This window comes from Cibotium barometz, chromosome 6, assembly GCF_041138505.1.
Source record: "Cibotium barometz isolate CiBa-2024 chromosome 6, ASM4113850v1, whole genome shotgun sequence".
In the NCBI taxonomy this organism is placed as follows: Eukaryota; Viridiplantae; Streptophyta; class Polypodiopsida; order Cyatheales; family Cibotiaceae; genus Cibotium; species Cibotium barometz.
Genome location: NC_141051.1, coordinates 23,584,827 through 23,609,423, shown reverse-complemented (window position 1 = coordinate 23,609,423; position 24,597 = coordinate 23,584,827).

Below are 24,597 nucleotides of genomic sequence, written 5' to 3'. Positions count from 1 at the left end.
TACCCCTTGGTGTGCTTGTTTAATGATGTATAAGCATTCATCCTCCCTCAAGAAGCGTCATAACATGTCATTCTCACCTCATCTATAAAAAGTTCTAGCAATAAATTGGTAAGGTGCACTCTCTTTTAGCAAATTTCTTGCTAAATCTTTCCTCAATTTCTTTTCTTTCTTCTGGTGGAAAACGATTAGCTAAAAAGTTAACAATTCTCTCACTCCATTCATGAATAGTCTCAACCTTGAATAGTGTAGCATTCGATAACTTGTCATCAACCCCAATTGGTGCTTTGCCATTGGGTATGCAAGAAATAATCTGCCAATGGGGCTGGCATGTTTCTTGCTAGGCCTCACAACCATTGTAGAATCGAACTAAAAAATAATCAATAACCACCTTGTGATCCTTCTCATGGAGCATTGTTTGTTTACTAGATACAAAAAGGCTTGATGATCAACAGAGAAAATACATTTGTTAGCAAGAAGGTAATGCCAAAATTTCTTTACAGTATAAACCATTGATAACCCTTCTTGGTTAGTGGTGGTGTGATTGATTTTAGCTTCACCGAGTTGCCAACTTGCAAAACTAATATGATAGTCCAATTTGTGCTCCCCTAGCTATGCTAGGACACATCCAATTGCGAAATTAGAGGCATCAATGTGTACATGAAAGATGAGATCCCAGTTAGGTGTTTAAAAGATTGGAGCACTGGACAAGGCTTCCTTCAGTGCATCATAAGCTTGTTGACACTCCTCAGTCCATTTAAATACAATCAATAGCTTGTACAAAGGACAAGCTATTTTTGCATAAAAAAGAATAAACCGATGGTAGTAGCCAACATGGCCCATGAATCTTTGGTAGTTTTTTGGTGGGGGTAATTCCAAGATGACCTTGACTTTGATCTCATCAGTGGGGAAATCCAATTTTTGGACACTATATGCCCAAGAATAACTTTGTGTTTCACCCAAAATTGGCATTTATAAGGATTTAAGGATATGCAATAAAATTGACATCTTTCAAACACCCTTTCTAGGCATGCTAGGTGATCTTTACAAGACCAATGAATGCACAAATCATCCAATAAAGCTTTGGGAAACATTCTCAACAAGTCCTTAAAAGCACTATTCATAAGTCTTTCAAATGTGACTCGTAACGATTAGATCAAATGGTATAACTCTGTAAGCATATACACCATGCTTAGTGACAAAGGTTGTTTTGGCTTGGTCCTTAGGTGCGATCAAAATTTGATTATAGCTTGAGTATCCATCCAAAAAGATATAAGCCTCCTTGCTCGCAACTCGTTCGATCACATGTTCTGAATATGGCAAGGGATAGTGATCCTTGTGTGTGGCAACATTCACTTTCTTGTTGAGATCAACGCACACTCTACGTTTTCCATTCTTCTTGGACACAACCACAATGTGTGAGACCCATTCTGAGTGTTCAATCTCAAAGATGAATCCACACTCAATGATTTTATCGATCTCTTCCTTAACAATGCTTGCATATTTGGAATTCATTAGGTAGGGTTGCTATTGGATGGGTTTAGCTTCAAGTACCATGGATATGGTGTGTTGTACCACCTCTACAACAACTCCCTTCATATCGTGGTATGTCCATGAAAAGCAATACCATTACTCCTTCAGGAGATCTACCAGTTTAGCCTCTTCGCGAGACTTATTTAAGTCCTTGGCTATGTAGTTAGGCTTAGGAGCGTCTCCTAGTTCAGCCAAGTCTACTTCCTTGACCTCTGCAGGCCCATTATAGACTCCTCAACTCTGATTTATGGGGTTATGTTCGGCATTATTAAACACTAGCTTGTGTTCCTCTATGGTGTATTAATTGTAATGCTCAATGCTGGATGCAAGTTAGGCTCATTTTTCAGCAACTTCAGCTACAATCTTATCCTCTCGATCGTTCCTTTTGTGCAAGTTCATGATTTTGTTTCCTTCTAGCTAAGGGACTCGATTTTGATTCATCAGAGACTTCTACCTTAGCTCTATCGATTGGGGTGGTGTATAGTACTTGACCTTTTGTAACTCCTCTTCTCAATCGTCTATAAAAATTTGATGTAAGTCAACTGCACCCATGTACTAGAGCCATTAGAGGCAATAGTTATTCTTTCTTGCAACCTTTTATGAAGACTCACTGCATAGCATTTACATCTCTGCCATCTTCAAAGATGCTCCTTGGCATCTTAACAAAAGTTGTCCCTTTCTTCATATTGGGAATCTGTAAACAGAGTTGGAGCTATCCGCTCACCACTATTCGTGCTTCAGCTTATGTCATCCCATGTGGACTCAAGCTCACTATAACAATTCCCCTCAGTAGTATGAGAAGGTAGAGCACGAATCATTTGTAGGGGCATGACCTTAGGGAGCTCCTCCTCATCACCATTCGGAGGTGTAACCCATGTAGATCCTCTAGCTCTCTAGCTATCAATTGTAACCATCATATGTATCCAATTTAGATCATGTTTAGGCTCAATAGCTTGTTTTTTAGCATTTTTATAAGGTGGGTCCTTCCCTACATCGGTCTCTTCTCTGCAAAGCATAGGAGTATTGAAAAGGGTTTGAATGGATGATAGTATCAAATCTCTCATCGAATATCCACCACTAACCATTTGATGTACGTGACTAGCACCAGGTCTACTTTAAGGATTGAGTCATCAAATTGTAGGTAGACATGGTTTTTGGACCAATCATGGACCCTTTTATCTTCCCGCATAAATCCTCTCCCTAAGATCATTTTATAAGAATCGAGTTGCATGGAAAATTCCATGACAAATGAACATATGTCTCATCCGATGTTTCAACACCTTGATCTTAAGATTGTATAACATCCCCATTGGTTTCATAATAGTACCATTAACCATTTCTACCACACAATGTCTACTTGACTTCAAGCCAGGGTTCAAGCTAGGGTTCAGCCATTTTTCCCAACATTTTTTGGTGATTATACTGAGTTCCACACCACCATCGAGGACTCCCATTACTGTGATGCCCTTGGCAGCGGGCGATGGTGACTCTGTAATAGTAATGCGTTGGATTCATCACCTTCAAAATATTAACCCAATTTATTCAATGGAATTTTGACCATTGATTTGGTGTACTCATCCTCTACTTGGGTTCTTGTGAGTTTCTACAAATGGTGGTAGTCCTATGTTGAGTTCTCCATTTAAAAGAGCTTTCAATGCTCTGAAGAGTTTGAGATCTCCACACAAGTATGTAGTCATTGTCGTTTTTGTTTCAAAAGCCATGAACAATAAATATTAGGGATGTTCAAGGGAGTACCATCACCTCTCTACCATATGAGGGTGCCACCTCTTGAATGGGTTCACGATTCTCATACTCAAACATTCTCTTAAAGAGTTGAGAATCCATGCTTGGGACAAGTGTGTTCTCACTGACCTCAAGGATGACACTAGGTACATCCAAGGGTTTCTGGGTTACGATTGGCCTTAGGTTATTTGGATGCACAATGTCAAAGATGTTCACTTGTTTTGGTCTTGGTTCTAACTCTCTCTCATGAGTATGTGTGACCATATCCCTGAGCTCATAAAGCTGTTCCAACTATTTTACAGGGTTAGTATATGAACTAAGTTTCTCTTTTATTGGTTTCTTAGGGGCTTGAATACCTTTCTTTTTGGCCTCTTTAGTTTTTGTTTGAGTGTCTCTAGCTTGCTCAGAACGAGCATGTGTGTCCACCACTGAATCTAAATCCTCATGAATATCATTCATGTAGATTGGTTCGTCAGCAGAGCAGGTGTTTCCAAGTTCACTTGTTTTATTTTCTTCGTTCTCCCGCCTTTTATATAGATTTCTTTATTCTATGACCCCTCTTATTTTTGGATCCTCATACTGAAGTAGCTTTGTTTTCTACTTTCTTTTCCACAACATGTGTGTTTTGAGCCATGAGCCTCATTATTCCATTTAGAGACAGGTTACGATTTCTCAAATTTCATCTCTAAGTTTGTCCACCCACTCCAATCATGTTGAGAGGTGTGATGGTAGGACCATTCTGTTGATTTACAACCACCACTTTCATTGGGCAATATTTGATCCAATGATCTCTGCCACAATGATTACAAGTTGCAGGTATCATGATGGAAGATGCAACTTTAGTTTCTAATGGGACACTTAGAGACTCGGTGTGGTCCCTTACAATGATAGCAATGAAGAGGCATTCTCTTGAGAGTAGAGTTGATGTCTCGACCTCTTCCTACTTGCAACTAGCTAGTATACTGGTTTGACTTCACCTCTTGCATTTGACTATATGGTAGTCAAGAAAAAGCTACATGGAGTCCAGTGACATGTGAGGAACTGTCCAAGTCAACCTCATAGTCTAAACACTCAAAAGCTTTCTCGAAACCTATTTAATTCAATGGTGTGATCCTAGAGGGTGGAATTTAAGGTTCCAAAATTGGTGGAGGTAATGACACATTCTATGCATTGTAAATCTCACTTGCTAGGTTGTTGTGTCGTTTGATCAGCATTGGTTGATGTTCCTGTAGAGCATTATGGCTTGTGGTGGCTAAAGCCAACTATTGAGGACTACAAGCATTAGAAAGGGTTTGTATGCAACATTGTGAAGCCTTATGACCATAACATCCACAAAAAGTACAATTACCATTATAGTGTGCCCTTAGGACTAGACAATCACTGATCGAATGTCCTTGTTGGAAGATTGAGCACCATTGAAGCTCTCTCCTTGGGTACATATGTACGTTTTCTGGGGCTCTATTGGCCTTCATTCCCTCTTGGAGTGCCTTCATGAAATATGTGAAATTCATCTCCGCTAAAGTTTTGCCTTTAGCAAAGGGGTTTAGATGTAGAAGTGTTATGTCCCATAACTGCGGAAGTAATAGATTTAGAACCCAATTCTTTAGCTCCTTTGACCATTAGACTATCTTCTAATTGGATGGCATTTGTTGTGACTTCATCCCATGTAGTGATCCCTTTTTAAGCCATTATAGATCATTTCATGGTTACGAACATGGATGAATCTATCCAAAAATTGATTACTCTAATAGCGTCCATGTGGAAGGCAATGAGAGTTCAAATGCTTGAGATGGCTAATGAAATCTCTTACCGACTCCTCTTCTTCCCTCTCAGCTTTATGTAGATGTGAAGCTAAACCCCATAAGACTCCTTTACACACAAATTTCTTCAAGAACAATCTCCTAAGAGTGATGAAGTTCAAGCGTTCATGGACCTTGAGAGTTCAATACCAATCCCAGTTTTACCGAGCTAATGTTAGACTAAAGGCACTAGTCTTGGAAACCTCATTTTGTTCTCCTAGAGCCTCCTCACACACTTAAATCAAATACTTCCAAATGTCTCCTAGGATCACCGTGTCCAATGAATTTACGAGTTAGCTTGGCTATCTAGGTAGCCTTTCCATGGCTATGTTGATCACAATCTCTCACAATAGGCACTATGCCACTCTGCATGCTACCACTCTTCCTAAGGCATGTGAAAAAGCAACTGGGTCTATGGGTAAAACTGGTGCTAGCATAACATGAGCATTGATAGGAGTAGGTGGAGGTGCAACATGTGGCACTACATGAAGATGCATTGGTGTAAACCCTGGTGGGGGTAGATGTGCTACATAAGATATGTGTCGTATTGGCACCCCAATAGGTGCTTTAGTCATGTGGCCATTAGGCGTAGTCGATCGCACAATACACACTCACTCTAGGGAAGGGATGTTTCATGGGTGTAGTAGAATGAGATGTGACCCTCTAGGAATGGTAATACTAGATATGTTAGGCATAGGGGCTCCATGTGTGAAGTGGTATTGGTTACCATGGTGGTAACCATGGGCATGTGGCTTAAAGGTTATTTTGCAACAGTCATAGGTGCCATAGTTGGTGGTGTGGTGCTTGTTACTAGATGAGGCAATATACTAGTATTGTCTTGGGTGGGGGAAGTTCTAGGATCTAATAAGGTGAAGCTCATGCTGGAGTCCCTGTAGCATGGCCTTGTTGGTTAGAAGATGTGGGTTGGCATGGTATAGCCGGGTGATGCTATAAAAGTAGGAGCCACTAGGCTCATAGGAGGTGTTACCATTTTGCTCATTGTGGGTATTCTTTCTTTGGATGTCCCGGCTTGCACCATAGATCTGTGGATCCTTTCATGTTCAATGACCCTATGTATGTAATCACAGAAATACCTTGCAATTGTTCCTCCTCTATTGCGGCCCCAGATATTGATTGGACAATCCCTTCCCAACTAACACCATAAGCCTAGCTGGCAAAATCCACAGGAGTCTATGATGATGCATCATACTCCCAATCATTTTTGAGAAGATATTGATTAATAATCAAGTTGTAAGCCTAGCTCTTTCCTCCAGGTAGAGGCAATTTTATTGCTTATGTTGAGACTGTACTTGCGTAGTTCTACCTTGGGACTCGTTTTGGAAGTACCCGACTGTTTGGGCTACTAATCGTGTTGTTGTGCCAATTGTAAAATTTCTTTATCCTTTGCTCTAGTAGCCTACACTTCTAATGTCCTATCATCAAGTATAAGTACTTATGCAGGGGGTGGTTCCATGGTCACAAGTGTAGAAAGAGTTGTATGGAGGGGTAATGATGAGAGTACAAGAAATGTCTCTCTGGAGTTTACCTAAAAACTTCTTCATCATATGATCTATATGTAGTAATATTTGGTTCAGAGGTAGCGGTTGAGGCCGAACCTCTGAGGTAGCTAGTTACGCTGTCAAATAGACTGGTAGCTGGTGAGAGGCTTGTTTAGGGTTCTCACTTCTTGGGAATGGGGATCCTTACAGTGACTCAAATCTGATGAAGTATCACTGGCTGCTGGTGCAAGTCCTTGTACAATGTTGAATTGGGTTCCGACCAAAAGTCCTAAGCATAGTGTAGGTTGGTATGCGCCTAGCTCGATAGATGCGCTATCGTCTAAATAGGCTTCTAATACATGCCCAGATCATAGATGCATGTGCATATAGGGTGTGGGAAGGTCGTGCAAATACCTTGGATAAAAACATTTTTTTATTTTTTATTTTTTAAAGTATTTTTTGATTTTTTTTTGGAATATCGAAAGTTTTTTCAAAACACATTTCTAGTGTTTCTTAACCTCTCTGGCCCAAAAAATAGTATACTTTTGTTGGGTCAGTCAAACGGTACGGGCGCTGGCTCCCATTCTTAAGGAAGCACCTTAACTATGTAAAAATGTAAAATTTTGGGGTGTCACACAAGTTGCGTCAACACGATCATAATAGCCTAAAATATATATTAGCTAAGTTTGTGCGTGTGCTTTTCAAAAAAATTATAAACTCATTTTGTTAACCCTCGAACCTTTTCTTTTCCTTTTTTTCTTTTTCTTTTTATTTTTTTCTTTTTATGTTTTTCGGTTTACTTTTTAGAGTTTCAGTTTTTTGTTTTACGGAAAAGGGGTTTTCCTAGAATCTTCGACTTGGGACTAGCATAAAAGCCTACATGCATTAAATGCGGACAACCACTTAAAACAGAGTTTTGTACTTTTTTGGCTAGTGGCCTAAAAGCTTGCACACATTAAATGCGGCCAGCCAATCAAGATGTCTCAAATTAAAGAGGGGATTAAGCATAATTACCTCACGTTAATTACACTAATGCAAAAATGCAAAATGTGTAGAAAACACAAATTTCTATGTGTTGCAAATCCTCCCCTAATTTCTAATTTCTAATACGTATGTATACACAGTCACACACATGCATATGGAGGGTGTGTGTGTGTGTGTGTGTGTGTGTGTGAGAGAGAGAGAGAGAGAGAGAGAGAGAGAGAGAGAGAGAGTTTCTATGTGTGTGAGAAAGTGTGTATGTGAGGTGCACGTGTATGTGTGTGAGAGGGTTGTGTATGTGCGCATGATAAGAGACATAGAGAAAATGCATGTGAGAGACACACACAAATATATGTATGTGAGAGCATCATACATAGACACATGCACACGTATAGGCATGCACACAAGCATACATACACGTGTACACAAATACACACGCATATACAAACATGCACACATGCATACACACACGTGTACATAAATACACACAATCACACACACACACACACACACACACACACACACACACACACATAGATACACACACACTCACTCACACTTGCACACCAGTCATACACTTGTATACACACATACATATGTATGTATATATGCATACAAGTAAAAACTGCATATCATAGAACATGCAAGTTACCTACTTATATTCACCTAAGTAACTATGAATCTATACTTTTCAACCTTGGTCATTTTGATCTTTCACACCTTTCTTCTTGTTTTTTGGGTTAAACATGTGTGTGTGTGTGCACCATGTGTGTACATAAAGAAAAAGTGTAAGGACTAATTAAATATTATCACACTTCATAATATTCTATTTACTATCTCAAATTGGGGCATTTGTTGAGGTCAAATACAAGGGCATCATGCTTAGTCCATGCCTCTTTCAGTGCCTTCTCTAGTGTAAGTACAAGAAGGCAGATAAGTAGTGACCATGGCTAGATCAAGAATTTTGCCATAATATTTGTTGATGAAGTTCTTCATACAGAGAGTGGCATCTCTATGGTGGAAGTGGTGTAGGCCTTCTCTAGTGTAAGTTTAATAAGCTTGAAGAAGTGGCAAATAGCGATCATGGCTAGATTAAGCACTTTGCCATAGTATTTGTCGATGAAGTTCTTCACATAGAGAGTGGCATCTCTGTGGTGGTAAGTGGTGTAGGCCCTTCAAAGTATGGGTAATTATATGAGTGGCTAAGCTTTTTTATTTGCTTTGGTCCGAGACCACTAGCGCAAAGGCTCAAAATGTACATGGAATCAATCATGACCTCCCTTGGTGTGCCTATGTAGATCTCCCAATCCTTGGGATCCTTAAGATATGGTTTTTGTCATTATCACTACAATCCCATGTGGTCATCTCCCATGATATCATTATCACTACAATCCCATGTGGTCATCTCCTATGTAGATCTCCCAATCCTTGGGATCCTTAAGATATGGTTTTTGTCATTATCACTACAATCCCATGTGGTCATCTCCCAAGATGGCATAGCCCCTTTAAACTTATTTTTATGTGCTTGGGGTGATATGCCTTCCACTTAATAAAGAGCTTTTGCATGTACTAGTTTAGGAGATATATCTCGATGGTATCACGAGTGTTAAGATTGTTATGACAATAGTTGCCTTGAGAGATTAACTCCCAAGGGTGCAGAGGCTATGTTAGTTGTTGTTCATCATAAAGTAGAAGAAACATGATTGGATTAGCATGAGGAGGTTGTTGGTCTTCTTCAGTGGAAATGGTGGCTCCTGAGATTCAGAGCTCTTACACTTCATGTATGAGTGGCTAGTTGATCTTACCAATTAATTATTTCACTTGTTGGGGTAGGTCGAGGAATGTGGACTCAAATTCCATAGCATGATTGGATTAGCATGAGGAGGTTGTTGGTCTTCTTTAGTGGAAATGGTGGCTCCTGAGATTCAGAGCTCTTGCACTTCACTTATGAGTGGCTAGTTGATCTCACCAATTAATTATTTCACTTGTTGGGGTAGGTCAAGGAATGTGGACTCAAATTCCATAGCATCCCTTGAGTTAATTCCCTCGAGTCAATGGTATAGAAAAATATTAGGGGCTAGCTGGTGTAAAGGAGTAGAGGGTGGAGGGTTGGTGGTATGAGATGGAGTTTAGATTAGGAGGGAGGTGGTGGAGGAGGTGGAGGAGGAGGAGGAGGAGGAGGAGGAGGAGGAGGAGGAGGAGGAAAACCTTGCTAAGCTGGTGCATCTAAAGGGGAGGGTTCGTCATCAATATCTTTAGGAGCCTTTTCCTATTTGTATTGATCCTTTAATAATCTTTGGCTTTGTCGTTCTTTTTTTCATCTTCTTCTTATTTGTTTTTTTCTTCTTCTCCAACCTCATCTTTGTTGTAAATGTAGGCCATGAAGGCCCTGCTTCCTTGACTTCTCTTTTAGATAATTCCTTGGGAATACACCACATTGTCTTCTCAATGGTGGCATTGTCAATCCAATTGATGTGCTAAATGTGCTTATATATTATTTGGTAGAGCCTTAGGATGCCAGTAGAAGGATATTGGGTTTGTCTAGTGCTACAATAGATGTAAGTGTCTAATGCAGTGCCTGATATGTTTGCATGACAAACTCTAGAGAGGCTCCATAAAAAGTGGGATGGGTTGGGAAAAGCATTGATGAAGGTAGATCTCGCCTTCAACAAAAGCATTGGAATGGGTGAGGAGACCATGTACCATTCTTCATTATAGCATCATATTCACTTTGCATTGCAGCCAACCAATTTTTTGATTTTTGTGCCTCATCAAATGAAAGAGGTTCTTCCTCTTCACACATACTAGACACAGCCAAAGCATAACAATCTGATGCATAAGAGGCATGCTGAAAACCTGAACGAGTACGACTAGACATAGGTGCATCAATTTTACTATCACGCAAGGTTTGCACCAGCCATTTAGGCATACCTCTAGCCTGCTCATTTTCAGCCCTATCCTCATAGATTACATCCTGTAAATCTGCATCAGAAATAGGATGATCTATGATGTCATTTGAAATCTACATAGGCTGAATATTTGCCTCATTAGGACTTACATTTGAATTCTCACCTGTAAACAAAGGCAACAGCGTATCAAATACATCCCGTGAGCTCACACCTGTCTCTTTGGTACATGATAACAAAGGCTGTACAGCATCTTCCACAAAAACAACATCTCGACTAATCAAGATACGCTTTGACTACGGATGATACAATATGTAACCCTTTCTCTCAGCACTGTAACCAACAAAATGCATTTGACAGCCTTATCATCCAATTTTTTGCGTTGTTGCACAGGCACTAAAGCATAGGCCAAGCAACTAAAGACACGCAAGTGACTAATAGAAGGCTTCCTGCCATGCCAAGCTTCGTATGGAGTAATAGACTGCAAGGCCTTATTGGGACACCTGTTGAGTACATATGCAGCACACATGACAGCCTCAAGCCAAAATGCATGTGGCAAAGCTTGGCTCTTGACCATACATCGTGCCATCTCCATAAGTGACCTGCTTTTTCTCTCAGCAACACCATTTTGCTGAGGGGTATACGGCACTGTACATTGGTGTTTTATCCCACGACTAGCCAGAAATGCATCAAACTCTTTAGACATGTACTCCCCCCTGCCCTCACACCCGCGGTGCTGTGCCCTCACACCCCGGTGCCGTGCCCTCACACCTCCGAGCCGTGCCCGAACATCGATCAGAACGGAGGGTGCCCACACTACAATTGGATACATTTTCAACCATAAGCAAAAACTGTTTGAAGCACAAAAACACTTCGGACTTTGCCTTTAGTGGATATACCCATGCATGCCTTGAGTAATCATCAATGAAAGTCACGAAGTACGTGTTTACCAAATGACGGAGTTTGCATAGGCCCACATACATCACTATGTACAAGTTGCAATTTGCGAGTGGCCCGCACAGAACCATCCTTTGGAAATGCAGAACGCTGCATTTTGCCCAAAATACAGCCTTCACAAACATGTTTCAATGGTGCCTCAAGAGGGGGCAATGAAGCAACCATATCAAATTTCTGCAAACGCAGCAAACTAGCAAAGTTCAGATGACCAAAACGAGCATGCCATAGTTTTGCATCTGAAACTGCCTTTTTATCAAAAACTGCATTTGCTGAATCTTCCACACACTTGTCATAAGAATTGAGCCTATACAACCCACGAAACAAGGTGCCAGATACAATAATCGTATCACCAGAAGTCAAATCATGAACAGTACATCTGTCATCCACAAATTTGACTACAAGTCCAAGTCTAGCAAGTGCAGAGACAGATAATAGATTCTTTTTTATCCCTGGCACATACAAAGCATCTGAAAGTGTGAAAGCACTGCCATTTGCAGCAGTAAGCATAATTTTACCAATGCCCTTCACTGGGTAAGAAGCATTATTGGCACATGTGACAGTATTTTCACCATTAGGGACAGTTTCAAGAGAAGTGAACATATCACGATACGAGGTAATGTGCTTTGTAGCACCACTATCAAAATACCATACATGAGAGTCAATAGAAACTACCAAACATGCATCATGTACAGATGGGTCATACTGGCAATACACGCTAAACGCCCATTCTGTATCCTGCACAACATTTGCAGAATCTGAATTTGTAGAAGCATCCGCTATTGTGGCTGCGTTTCTCTTTCTTCTTTGCCTCTTTAGCCTTTAGCTTAGGGCAATTCTTAATGACATGATCATTTGCCTTACAATAGTTGCACCTGATCTTTTTCTTGCCTTTATCAAGAGCCTTCTCAGACTTATTGTTGCTACCTATGGAAGGAGAAGAAGTTGTAGACCTATTAATAGGAGAAGAAACAGTGGAAGGGGCTGCCTTACCACTTCTTCTCTGCTGGGCAACAATAAATGCCTGATCAACTGCACGCTGCCTAGTCCTGTTTTGCCTGGACTACGCTTCTTGTAAGAGCTTGTTGACTAAAGTATCATACTTGACAACATCCGGTCTGTCCTCAGTGACAAGTCTCCACGTGGAAGCAAAAGTCTGATATGACTCAGGTAAAGCATCAAGAACAGTCTGTACAAGAGAATGATCAGATATACTCACCTGCAGAAATCAACTGTTCCTTGAGATCTTTAATCTCAGCAAGAAAAACATTCATGTCATCATCTTCCTGCATAATCTTCGATTCTAACTCTTTACGCAGGTAAGAGATTTTTGCCTCGTTGACCTGCATACAAACCAGCTAGAATATCCCAAGCCTGTTTTGCTGTTTTAGCTGAATGAATATGTGGGGTGATGTTACGTTTGACAGAAAGTGCAATCAAGGCATGAGCCTGCGCATCTTTACCATCCCAATGAGCTTGTTCAGTAGTGGGTAAAACAGCAGCAACAGTAGAGCTGCTAGAACCTGCAAATCCTCAACAAATCCTACATCCACAGAACCTGGACGTACATCCATACCTTGCACAATGTTCCACACTCCTTTTGCAACCAAAACATGCTTCATCATGTATGCCCAAAGTGGGTAGTTGCTGTCTCCATCCAGTTTATCATCAGCAGATAACATGCGAAATACATCATTGCTGTTATCAGCCATGGCCATTAACTGAAACTGATGCAAAAGCTACCTGTAATGAAGTAAAGACTGAACAGAAAACAACTCGTGCTATGTAGCACGGTCCACAATAGAATACGTATGCCTATTTTGCAGAAAATTGCACTGTCAAAATTTCTGCAGAAAATGACGAAAACACATGTGCAGAACTTGAAGTGCAAAAACGGAGCCCGAAACGACCTCAGATTGCGATTTCTGAGAATGCCAAGCCCTATGGGCTTATTTGCAGAGTTTAGGGACCTGCAAGTGCTCGTGAAAGCTCACCTCAATCGGAGAACATGAGTCGGAGGGTGCCGGCGGTGTAGCCCTGGGAGCCGATGCCTGCTCTGATACCAATTGTTGGAATTAGGGTTGCAGGAAAGCACACAAAGCTTGGAGAAGAAGAAGCAAGAATGCACACAACACAAAGTGTATTAGATTGTGTCAATGTACAAAAGATAAGTTAGCCCTAGAATGATGGGCGTGTATACAAGCCGGGGGAAAAAACCTCCTAAAGAGGGAAAAAGTGCCGCGGCGGTCCTAAGTGTGTTCACACACATCACTGCCTATATATATGGCAACAAATCTAAGGCCTAAGCATGTACCAGTCTGGCCTCCCTCAAGAAGTTCATCATTTCACTACAAATTTGTGATGATAGTGGAACAATAATATCTTTAATTCGGTTTTTTGTAAAACTCCCATGGGGCTTATAGATCCATTGGCCATCTTCACTATAATATCCATTCATTTTAGAGCTAGTTCACCCTATTTTTCTGAGCATCTCTTGGTGTTAATGCGCACACCTTCTCCACCATCTAATATCATATTAGTTTCCTAGTACCTGTTGTGATAGATAGGGATGGCTCCATTTCTATCATCATTCTCAAAATAATGCCCTAGCTGGTTTACTAGGATTTTTATGAATTTGGGGGTATCACTCTCTTCCCTCAAATGCTATTAGGTTTCGATTATTGGTTTATTTCCTGGTTTCACCCATGGTTCTATAGTTCCTTCAACCCATTCTTTTACATCTCTCCATAGGGTAGGATTGTTATGAAGCGGGCATAATAGGCATTTTTTCCTCTCATGATAAGAATGTTGTCAAACTTGCTACATCTCATTGTTCGTAAGTGACTTTGCTATCCCTTACCACGTGTTTGATCCCATTTTTCATATCGAGGAGTATACACCTCTTCTATTGTTTAAAACATTCACTTCATGAGGTCATTCTCTGACTCATTCAGGGAGTTAAGCCCTTTATTGTTAAATTATCTCTGAAATATCCAATTCCCTTTTCTTTCTTCTCTAGGGTACATGTGGTTTCAAGGGTTTATTTATTATTTAGGTTTTCCTCACTTTTTACTTGGGCTTCCCGAAGCAATCCCTTAGTTGTTTCAAGTTTTTCAAGTTTTTTTCCACGTTAGGATATTCTCCCACACCTTTTGGTGTTGTTGGCCTTTTTAAGGCCATTTGTTTAGGGACAACTTGTATAGGGGCATGCTTTCTTGACTCGAACCCATTGATCTTGTTTCTATTGTCCCTTTATTAGAATCATCTTGGATTAGGACCATTGACTCACCCTTGCCTTATCCTTTTTGGTCTTCTTCTCCTACCAAGATAGGAATCAGTGGACTGGTGAACATCCACCTTGTCTTTGTTAATCTAGTGGGCCTTATCAGTTCTCACATTACCATTGTGGGGGGTTGGCTATGTTGATAGAGAGTAGAGTTGGTCTAGCTACTGGCACTTAATGCTAGCATGGGCTAAGCACCATATCTACACATGGATATCTTATGATTTCCAAGTCATTTACAATGTGTATAATAGAGCAATGTTCTAGGTCATAGATGTGGGCATTCATTGCTTGTATCATTATGCATATTGAACACCAAACTAACTCCCTTCTTGTGGTTAAAGGCATTCACTGCTTGTATCATTATGTCTACATATTGAACATTAGACTAACTCCCTTCTTGGATAAATGTATGCATTGTTGAGAGGTTCCTTACCTCTTTTTAGATTGTATAATAGAGCAATGTTCTAGGTTATAGATGTGGGGTTCATTTCTTGTATCATTCTGTTTGCATATTGAACATCAGACTAACTCCCTGCTTAGAGAAAGGTATGCATTGCTGAGAGGTTCTCTAGCTATCTTTTTAACAATTATTGTATGTCCCTAGTATTTGAGTTAGGATGATTTGACACTTGGTATAGTGCAGCTGAATATGGAGTCTTGTTTTCCTCAAGATGGGGTAATTCTAACATGTTATTCTCAAATTATATGGACAATTTGTAGCATGTATGCAATGTGGCTAGTTTACACGAGAGCAGATAGTCATGCATTGTAGGGTCTCGTACTCCTTGTGAAAGTATGATAATAATGGATCATCTTTGAGACTCTCCCAAAGCTTTCACCAAGAGTTCTAGTTCTTAAGGTGAGAGACTTAATCCCTCAATGACTTATGCTCTTGTTGCTTGATGTTGTACAGATGTTCCACTGGGCTCCCCACTTATCACCGCCACTTCTAGAAAAGCTCGGCACAAAGACATTCTTATGCCTTGTGAAATTAACTTTATCTTCTAGCTTGAGCATCTTATACCACGGTGGATGTGCCTTCCCACCTAATACTAGGGAAAAATAATGGATCTTGGTGAGCTCATTGATGTGTTCACATGTTTCACAAATGGACTCAAAGAATTCCAAATGTTGGATGGGATCTCCATCTCCACTGAACCTTTGCATTAATTTAGCTATATGATACATCTTCATGGGGTTCTGCCTTGAGGCACGAGTGTGAGGGATTTAACAATTATCTGGGGTAGTTGTAGAAGTTAAGGCTGGGACTAGCTCATAGGGTGGTTCAATGAAATATACATTTTCTCTCCCTCTTCCTCTCCCTCGTCTTATATGGATCTCTCTATGATGCTCTTCTGTTTCCGAGTTTGTGGGGAAGGGTGAGATTTCAGTATTCATTACTTCTCACCCTTCGGAAAATGTATGTATACAATTGTTCTTTGTGTTCTTCCACTTTTTTTGAGATGGGTTCTACTACCCCAACTTAGTCAACCTTTGGTTCCTCCTAGATTGGCTCTAGAGGGGGCATTTTCTGTGCCAATGCTTGTTTCTAGTAGGGATTGGGCATGTGACCTAGCCTCTGATATTTCCATCTCTAGAACATTTGGCTCTAGGATCGGCCCTCTTTCTTTGTGTCTTTGTTTAGATAGTTCCCTTCTAGTATCCAATTCTTATTTTGATTAGTTATAAATCTATAAATTTTTGGGCCTCCTTGAACATCTCTACTTCAATCTTTTCTCTTGTGGGGAAAAGGTTTCTTTAGTTCCAGTGATACTCTCTGCATCCCTGTTAATTCTTGAAGTGTAAGAGATTGGCTCTTTATAATATGGTTAAAGGTTTCCCTTTGGACAAAAAGTCTGAAGAGGAGGTGCTACCTGCACCATTCTCTCTCTATTGGGAGTCTTGAAATGTTGCTCATTGCATGACCCTCATCGATAGAGTGAGCCTCTTGATCTACATTCGGCTATATCCCAAATCACCCTTTAGTAATATTCAATGGTGTAGAGGGAGTGAAAATGCTCTCCTCCACTCACTCATTAACTATATGAGTGTCGTCCATGGACTCTTCACTACTAGTCTTCCTTGAATACAGACCTCTAAATAAACACACTTTGTTACGATTTTTTTTTGAAAAAAGAACAAAAGCTCACACATTGGTTTTTCACGTAAAAAAGTAATGTGCTAAAAAAACCAAAAAAATTAAAACCAAGGTAATGGGTATGCCTTCCTCTAGGTTTCCCAAGTACTCACACACCACTCCCTTCACCAAAAATGACACAGAATTGTCAATTTACCAAACATTCCATCATTCTGCTGAAACCTTATCCACATACGACCCATAAAAAAAATTAATGGAACTGAAAATAATGATCGTTAAAACATGTAAGGAAGGAGTAAAGAACTCAAAGGAGTTGGAAGAAGCAAGATAGCACTCCCTGACACTGGTGCAAAAATATTAAAGCTCATTTATAGCCTCACCGCCAGAACTCTACCATTCTAGAAAATGTGAAATAAACAACAATTAGCTGAGGTCTTCTGTGAGGTTAATCTCATATTGAAGGAGAGAGAGTGTTAGTGTAGATAAGAACAATGTTAGTGTTTGAGGAAGGGGACTTACCTTGTTTCTGTCTTCGAATTCATAGCCTGCAAGCTTCACTAGTGTGTTTCTAGCTCCAAGTTCCTGTGCTTTCCTTCTTTTTATCACCACCAAGAAGATACTCCGCGTCCCTGTAAACAAGAACTCACCTCTCTCGCTAACACTCACTCTCACACAATAAGCAAGAGGCACATGTAGCAAGAATCATACACTTTACTCATCTCACTCACTCTCACACAATAAGCAAGAGGCACATGTACCAAGAGTCATACACTTTACTCACCTCTCTCACTCTCACTCGCTCTTACACAATAAGCAAGAGCCACATGTACCAAGAGTCATACACTTTACTCTCAACTCTCTCTCTCTCTCTCTCTCTCTCTCTCTCTCTCTCTCTCTCAATAAGATAAGAGTAAGTATACAAGCACAACTTAATTTGGACAAAATGGGGATCCTAATATACTTAGCTTGGTCATTTGTCAGCTTTTCTTATAATATATACATTTATAGAGTGTCATTTACATAACACCTATTTGGCTACTCCTGTGTATAGTAGGAAGTGCCTTTGTTAAGCCGTTAACACCCATATAAATGAAGCTCAAGTGCTACTCTAATCTCGAACAAGATCATGGCTTGATATAAATTTTGTATAAGCGTTCTATTGGCTATAATAGGCATTGATAATAGGAGTACGCCAATGGAACCAACATTTTATTTACTCCATGTAAGTAGAAAAGTAAAGCTGCTTGAAGTGTCATGCCAAGAAAATCCTCTACGCCACATCCACGAGTCAATAATAAATGCTCAAAAGCAAAGGCTATTATGTCCCTCTCGGCCTATAATACCACATAAACATGTTGTAGTCACACCTTGGGCTATCTAAACATAAGGAACGTTCTCGTAAGGCCAAATAATCTATCATAGCCCATATGCTATAGATGATGTGTATAGTGATACTCTCATTGTCGTGAAACAAGTGGTGAGTGTATGTTGTGTTTGTGCCTATCAATGTTTCATATTGGGATTAATTATAGAGAAGGGTAATTAATTGAAACAACTAATATGTTTACGTTTGTGAGATAGGTGATGAGTAGTGTGTGTCGCACATGGAGGATCTTGTCTATATTATCTTGGAAATATTATTATTTCGTATTATTTTGTTGGCCACGTGCCAAATGATTGTATGCACAACTATTATTAGCTCCTTGGGCTCTTTATTGAATACAATTCTCAAAATACTCATGTCATAGAAGTGGGAGCTACACGCATGAGGGGGGAGATTGCACCCAATAGTGTGTGGGATGGTGATGTTGCTCTATTTCTCTTGTTTTTATGCTATGCTATGCTCTATTATATCAACACAGTGGTATCAAAACTATGGCTACTTACACTTGAACAATCTCACAAAAATCCAAAGGGTAAAGAAGACAAAGACTCAAGAACTCATGGACAAAGCTTAGAAGGTTCATAAGAAATTTCTCAGCCCCACTGGATCTAGAATTGGATCAAGAAATGAGGTTTTAAGCCCCTTTTATGTAGAAAACCATTCTTTTTAAAGAAAATCCACCCTTCTTCTTCCTAAAACCTTTCTTAGTCGGTTATGTGCGTCGATAATAATTAGCTCGTTATAGAGGAGAATTGTAAAAATCGAATATAGATATGTACACATATATATACTAGTACTCAACCTGTGTGTGTAGCTATGGTATGTAAAAGACATTAAGAAGCAAAACGGAGGAATGGAAGCCAAAATACAAAGGGTCAAATGAAGAATCGAAGCCGAAATACAAAGGGTCAAATTGATGCGATTTTTTCCTCTTATTTTAAAAAATCCAAGATTTCTTTTTTCTCTCCTGTCCTTACGCCTTGGTTGTCCATGGAGTGTCCATGGTTAATATGTAAAAGATATCGCTGAACTTGGTGAAATTTAATTAGAAAAAGATTGTGCCTTGGTTGTCCATGGTTAACATATGGGACCAAAATTCTGTTTGCACATTAATTAATTAGTAGAGGCAAGAGGACCTTAGGTTTAATTAATTAACATTTAGGTTAGAAACCGTAGAGACATTTAAAAAAAGAGTAAAATCTGGAACATTCTCATAACCGCCTCAAGGCAAATATAAAAAGTGAGCTGTTGCCTTTTTTGATATGGGCAAAAGGCCGAGAGAGAGAGAGAGAGAGAGAGAGAGAGAGAGAGAGAGAGAGAGAGAGAGAGAGAGAGAGAGAGCACGGCGACGATGAGAGAGAGCACGCTATGTGCATGATGATGAGAGAGAGCACACTATGTGCACGACGATGAGAGAGAGATGAAGCGTTACTTGACTGCGAAGATACAAAATTTTTAAAAAATTCTTTTTTTTGCATAAGGTGAAAACCTTAGTGTATTAATAATTAATTAGCACGGGTACGGGCACTAATTAATTATTAAGACAGTAGCCCCAATAGAGGGAGTAATAGATATCTTTACAAAAAAATAAAATTAAAGTTGGATGATTTTTATTACATGAGAGTCCCGAATACCCACACACGTACGAGTTTAGGAGGTACAAGGTAACACCATACAATGTGATCGAACCTATGACCTTGGGTTACAAGCCATCCACTTTAACCAACTGAACTACCGATTGCTGGTTGGGAGTAATAGATATCGCTGAACCTGGTGAAATTTAATTAGAAAGAGATGACTTAATGTGGGGGTAAGATACTTTGATGTAAAGGTTTTCTGCTGGCTTATATATATATATAATTATTGATCGAAAAAGAAAGCTTAATAGAGAGAGTTTTTTTTTTCATCACGATGAGTACAGAAACTCCACAAGCAAGGCTCGGAAAACGTGGTGCAGACGTCTTCGTCGGGGGGTACGATAGGATCGCACACCGTCACCGCCCACTGGGAGGACCCAGGCAGCCGCTCGTTGGAGAAGGGTGTACTATCCCACGCGGCGTCGTAGAACGTGCTGGGAGCTGAGTGTTGTGGCACGCAAACGGAAATTTCGGAGAGCTGCTGAGCCAGAGAGAGCTCTGCAGAACTGTCGTAGTCGTCTAATCGACCGGATTGCGTGGAAGGGCCATCTGCAATCTGCTCAGATTGGATGCCCTCGAGCTGCGGCTGTGGCCGTTGGCATGAGCTCCCGTCATCACCTTCTTCTTCAGAAATAAAGCTGGAAGGGTAGCCGGGAGAGCCGGAGGGGGCGGCGCCTGACATGGCCGCGCCGGCGGCGATGGCGAGCTCCTGTATCCTGTGGTGCGGGAGGCCGAGAGGGGCGTACGCCGGCGGGTTGTCGGGGAAGTTTAACGTGGCAGAGGGGCCGCGCAGGCAGGTAAACGCCACATCATATGCACGTGCTGCCTGCTCGGCGGTGGCATAAGAGCCCAGCCACAGCCTGGCCCTTGTGTTGGGAAGGCGGATCTCCGACACCCACTTCCCCCACGACCTCATCCGCACCCCCTTGAAGCGCTTGCCACCGTCAGATGGCGATATATCGCGCGGGGGAGAGTTTTCTACGTCCATGATCTACAGAACTCGAGTCCTACCTTGCCTTGAGGTAGCATCCATGTTTGCCGCCTGCTTCGCTTTGGCTTATATACGCCGGCGCTTTCCTTTCCCGCTGCGTCGTTATTGGGCGTTACTCAAGTGTCTGACCAGCAGCCGTCAGCTGTGATGGCATGGACGCGGTCGCATGGACGGAAAAGCGTTGTGTTGAGACTCACGGTCAATTGGTCTCCTCCCGAACCGTGTCCACCGGCCAAAGTCCGGGCCAGCCCCGCCCCACACACAAAAGCACCCACTGGTAGCAGTAGAACTCAAAGTGTCGATCGCCTGTTTCCACTGGAGGCAACCAATGATGTACACCAGTGTTCGAAAAAAACTATTTTCCCAAAAAGTAAAAAACCTTCATCTAAAAATTGTGAAATTATTTATAAAGAAAATTTTCAAATTTTGAAGGTTTTGATTCTACAACCCCTCAAAATCTGCAGGTTTTTATACCCTTATATTTCAAATTTGAAGGTAATTTTAAAAATCTGCACGTGCAAATTACACTATACCCGGGTTTTTTTCGAACACTGGTGTACACTGTACCCTTTTGGCTTGAGGCTTTCAACGTCAAAAAAGCAATGCATCCCTCTTTCTCACACACCCATCTCTTTCTTTCTCTCTCATCTCTCTTTTTGGCACGCGCAAGGCCTTAGTGATCGGTTCCTTATTTTTGGCTAAGGAAAAAGAATCATGAGAAGTAGTGGGCCATTTCCAAGTCTTGTTCATCATGCTTTTTTTTTCATGATGGCTTTTGTGGGTGATTCATAAAAAGTAGTGGGTCGTTTCCAAGGTTAGTTAGGCTTCTTTTTTTCTATTGGTTGAAAGGGTCGCGAAGATTAGATTTAGAGGCTTTATAAAGGGATGCTCCTCCATCGGGAAGCTTCGGCCGCGCGCCCCTCTTGGGCTCGCGCCCCTTCACCCACCTCTTGTGCCTCTTTGTGATGTGAATCAGCAAACCTTCATGGTCCATCAGGAAGCTTCGGTCGCGCGCCCCTCCACCCACACTTGGGCTCGCGCCCCTCCACCCACCTCTTGTGCCTCTCTATGATGTGAATCAACAAACCTTCATGGGCACGCGTCTCTATTAGGGGCGGCGGGCTGATGCTGACTGCTGAGGCTTTCATGCCAATGATGCTTTGATTTGCTAAGCTCCATGGGCCTTCATGCTGATGCATCGGTGTTAGGGGCGGTTGATGCTGAGGCCTTGATGCCTGTGATGCTTTTAATTCACTTCTCCTACTCATTTTGCACAGAGAGAGAGAGAGAGAGAGAGAGAGAGAGAGAGAGAGAGAGAGAGAGAGAGAGAGAGAGAGAGAGAAGAAGAAGAATTTATTAGATCGATTTGTAGGGTACTAGAGGCATGTGTTAATTGGAGCCGGGCTAAATACACGGCCTTAACCTACCACCTAGGTGCCCATTTTTCCAAGAACCTACGAGGCAAAATAAGAAAAGTAAAATTTTTCGAATACTTATTATTCTAGTGACCTGCAAATTGTTTATTGATACGCTTTTGTTTTTTTTTTCTGGTGTAATGTTGTTTTTTCTGTGCAAAAGAAGTCTTCAATGAGACTGCGTGTGAGTAAACGTAGAGAGTGGGTGCATATTTTCGTGGTCGGCTGATTTAATTAGCGAATGTGAGATTTTATGTGTGATTTCTGAAGTCGATTTGTAAATCTGAGGGTAAGGATCATTATTATCAATATTATCACTTTCATTTTTTTTTTCTTGTAAAAAATCTATTTTAGAAGTTGTGTGGCTTTAATCGTGTGAATTTTTCTTCATTGTATTGAAAATGTATATTGAGTTTTCAAGCTTGAAGAAAGTCGCAACTCACAGTCTTCTGTGCTTTGCAAAAAGCAAAAAAAAGAAATGTAATTATTAAATAAATGAAATGAATTATATGAAAAAATTAAAGCACATGTACCCAACTACTATATAAAGAAGTGTCTCATGCTTGTGGGTATTTTGCCTGTGCCAATGAAAAGTTGTTTGGAAATTTCCAACAAGCATGGAGCTCTCCAACATGGATTGTGACAATGGTAAATTTACTTAGTCTTTAAAACATATTTTAATCTTAGACTATTGTGTTAAAAAGCTTAGCTTTTTTTTCTTTATCTAGAAAATAGTTTTGCCACGTCTTCCTCTAAAGCTATTGAGTAGGATGAACAGGGTGTGCATTCTCCCTCAACATCATTAACTTGTGAATGGTGTTTAAAGTCTGATTGTGTGTCCTTTGAAGATCCCCATCTTTCTTGTCCACAAATCGAAGGAATTGTTTCCAAAAGCTCTCAGGAAGAGAGAGGCCAACACTCTAAGCGTAAAGTAAATAGAGAACTATTTGCTGACAAAGGAAAGAAAGGTAAAACCTCTTTCTCCACACTGTCACCTAATCCTTATAAAACCAAATGATGATTTATACTTTGTGCTGCAGTGTGCAAAATTAATGAGGAGCTAAGCAAAGGAAAGTTGATCTCAATTGTTCCTCACACTTTTGCCCAATCTTCTCTATCTCTTATTGCTTAGTATCTCACAAATTACCAATAGCAGCCTTCGTTTTGCTTTTGAGGGTAGGGTACTGAATGTTTATGGTACATTTAAGGCAACAAAGATCATAAGAAGTACTTAAAAGCGGATCTCGTTGATAGGGAGGGCTTTAGTTCTATAACCTTAGTGATTAGTGCAGGGTTTATTCAGAAATTTGTGGACAAAGTAGAAGAAAATGCATGTATCTGCATAGAAGGTGCAAATGTTGTTCCTAAAAGTGCTAATGATGGGGGAAGTGCTCCCTTTTCTTTGTGTGTAGATGTTACTACTTTTATACTCAAGGTTGAGCCCTTTTAAATATCTTTAATATTTGTGCCTGAAATACAAATTCGTAACTACTTTCTTAAAGCATGAAGTGATCCTACCTTGAAAGCTACCATTGGCTTTGTTGTTATTCAAATTGACAAAGTTCAAAAGAGTAGAGGTATTGGTAACTTTGAGCAATTGACCATTGCAGATGGTCCAACCTCAACACTGGATTTAGCAACATGCTTAATTTCTATGTAGTTTTTTTGTAAGTGTCTCACGAGAAGCTTGCATTGCAGCTTACCTTTGTGAACAAGAGGAAAAATGTTTACCATCAAATGGTTGACCAGTTTCGAAGAGGTGAAATTGTCATGTTTGTCACTCAAAACATTGGCATTCGGAAGGAGGTGCCTAACACTCTCTCTATCTTGGACATCACATTATTAACACTTGTTTTTGGAGACAAACGCAAACGCGAGCTTGAAGCTGCCTTCCATGTACAAATATCTAAGATGGGATATGGCAAAGAGGTAAAAGTGAGTGCTTAAATACATGGAAAGAAAATTGTATGTGTATATATCTTACTTGGTGTTCTCATCAGGTTTCTAGAACTTTGGAGATAGCAAACTTCAATGGAGTTTTCATTTTAAATAAGTGTGCAATTTGCAAGCAAACAAAGGTAAATAAGCTCTCGGCGGATGGTGGCTACTACTTCGAATGTGGCAAAGCTGTGGAAATTACTGAGGTGGCTTCTCTTCAAGCTCGAATTGTTGCACCTAGTGGACTAGCTATTGATATGACCTTGATTGGTAAGAGTGTTGATAAAGTGCTTAGGCTTGAAGACTCTCTTGTGAGTCTTTACCAAAAAAATGTTGTTCTAACTAGGGTGTTACTCTCTGAAATTACTCAAGCTCGAATTGTTGCACCTAGTGGACTAGCTATTGATATGACCTTGATTGGTAAGAGTGTTGATAA